The sequence below is a fragment of the Procambarus clarkii genome, unplaced genomic scaffold (assembly GCF_040958095.1).
Source record: "Procambarus clarkii isolate CNS0578487 unplaced genomic scaffold, FALCON_Pclarkii_2.0 HiC_scaffold_382, whole genome shotgun sequence".
In the NCBI taxonomy this organism is placed as follows: domain Eukaryota; kingdom Metazoa; phylum Arthropoda; class Malacostraca; order Decapoda; family Cambaridae; genus Procambarus; species Procambarus clarkii.
In genome coordinates, this window is record NW_027189415.1 from 162,671 (window position 1) to 165,555 (window position 2,885).

Genomic DNA, 2,885 nt, shown 5'->3' on the forward strand with positions numbered 1-2,885 from the left:
TTTTATACCCAATATATGCCAAGTACTGAAAACGGCAGTGAGTCACATTTTGCACAAACTCCCCTGCAGTTTTCAAAATATCTTAAATATCTCAGTTTCGAGGTCTGAGCCATATTTTGGAGCCAAATTCTGGCTCTCTGCACGTATTCGCAGTTTGATATTACGACTTTTTATACCCAACATATGCCAAGTACTGATAGCAGCAGTGAGTCACATTTTGCACAAACTCCCCTGCAGTTTTCAAAATATCCCAAACATCCCAATTTCGAGGCCTGAGCCATATTTTGGAGCCAAATTCAGGCTCTCTGCACGTATTTGCAGTTTGAAATTACGACTTTTTATACCCAACATATGCCAAGTACTGAAAGCGGCAGTGAGTCACATTTTGCACAAATCCCCCTGCAGTTTTCAAAATATCCCAAAAATCCCAATTTCGAGGCCTGAGCCATATTTTGGAGACCAATTCTGGCTCTCTGCACGTATTTGCAGTTTGAAATTCTGACTTTTTTATACCCAACATATAGCAAGTAATGAAAGCGGCGTTTGGACACATTTGTCCCAATCCCACCTGCAGTTTTCAAAATTTATCAAACATCACAATTTCGAGGCCTGAGCCATATTTTGGAGCCAAATTCTGGCTCTCTGCTCGTATTTGCAGTTGGAAATTGCTCCTTTTTTATACCCAATATATGCAAAGTACTGTAAGCGGCGTTTGGTCACATTTGTCCCAATCCCCCCTGCAATTTTCAAAATATCCCGAATATCCCAATTTCGATGCCTGAGCCATATTTTGGAGCTAAATTCAGGCTCTCTGCACGTATTCGCAGTTTGAAATTACGACTTTTTATACCCAACATATGCCAAGTACTGAAAACGGCGTTTGGACACATTTGTTCCAATCCCTACTGCAGTTTTCAAAATATATCAAACATCCCAATTTCGAGGCCCGAGCCATATTTTGGAGCCAAATTCAGGCTCTCTGCACATATTCGAAGTTTGAAACTACGACTTTTCATACCCACCATATGCCAAGTACTGAAAGCGGCAGTGAGTCACATTTTGCACAAACTCCCCTGCAGTTTTCAAAATATCCCAAATATCGCAATTTAGAGGCCTGAGCCATATTTTGGAGCCAGATTCTGGCTCTCTGAACGTATTCGCAGTTTGAAATTGCGAATTTTATACCCAACATATGCCATGTACTGAAAACAGCGTTTGGACACATTTGTTCCAATCCCCCCTGCAGTTTTCAAAATATATCAAACATCCCAATTTCGAGGCCTGAGCCAAATTTTGGAGCCAAATTCAGGCTCTCTGCACGTATTCGCAGTTTGAAATTACGAATTTTTATACCCAACATATGCGAAGTACTGAAAGCGGCAGTGAGTCACATTTTGCACAAACTCCAATGCAGTTTTCAAAAAATCCCAAATATCCCAGTTTTGAGGTCTGAGCCATATTTTGGAGCCAAATTCAGGCTCTCTGCACGTATTCGCAGTTTGATATTACGACTTTTTATACCCAACATATACCAAGTACTGAAAGCGGCAGTGAGTCACATTTTGTACAAACTCCCCTGCAGTTTGTAAAATATCGCAAACATCCCAATTTCGAGGCCTGAGCCATATTTTGGAGCTAAATTCTGGCTTTATGCACGTATTCGCTGTTTGAAATTACGACTTTTTATACCCAACATATGCCTAGTCCTGAAAGCGGCAGAGAGACACATATTGCACAAACTCCCCTGCAGTTTTCGAAATATCCCAAAAGTCCCAATTTCGAGGCCTGAGCCATATTTTGGACCCAAATTCTGGCTCTCTGCACGTATTCGCAGTTTGAAATTGCGACTTTTTTATACCCAACATATGCCAAGTACTGAAAGCGGCGTTTGGTCGTATTTGTCCCAAACTCTCCTGCAGTTTTCAAAATATCCCAAACTTCCCAATTTCGAGGCCTGAGCCATATTTTGGAGCTAAATTCTGGCTCTCTGCACGTATTCGCAGTTTGAAATTACGAATTTTTTATACCCAACATATGCCAAGTACTGAAAGCGGCAGTGGGTCACATATTGCACAAACTCCCCTGCAGTTTTCAACATATCAAATATCCCAATATCGAGGCCTGAGCCATATTTTGGAGACAAATTCTGGCTCTCGGAAACGTATTCGCAGTTTGAAATTGCGACTTTTTTATACCCAACATATGCCAAGTACTGAAAGCGGCGTTTAGACAAATTTGTTCCAATCCCTCCTGCAGTTTTCAAAATATATCAAACATAGCAATTTCGAGGACTGAGCCATATTTTAGAGCCAAATTTAGACTCTCTGCACGTATTCGCAGTTTGAAATTACGACTTTTTATACCCAATATAAGGCAAGTACTGAAAGCGGCAGTGAGTCACATTTTGCACAAACTCCAATGCAGTTTTCAAAAAATCCAAAATATCCCAGTTTTGAGGTCTGAGCCATATTTTGGAGCCAAATTCTGGCACTCTGCACGTATTCCCATTTTGATATTACGACTTTTTATACCCAACATATGCCAAATACTGAAAGTGGCAGTGAGTCACATTTTGCACAAACTCCCCTGCAGTTTTCAAAATATCCCAAACATTTCAATTTCGAGGCCTGAGCCATATTTTAGAGCCAAATTCTGGCTCTCTGCATGTATTGGCAGTTTGAAATTACGACTTTTTATACCCAACATATTACAAGTACTGAATGCGGTGTTTGGTCATATTTGTCCCAAACCCCCCTGCAGTTTTCAAAATATCCCAAACTTCCCAATTTCGACGCCTGAGCCATATTTTGGTGCCAAATTCTGGCTCTCTGAACGTATTCGCAGTTTGAAATTGCGACTTTTTAATACCCAATAAATGCCAAGTA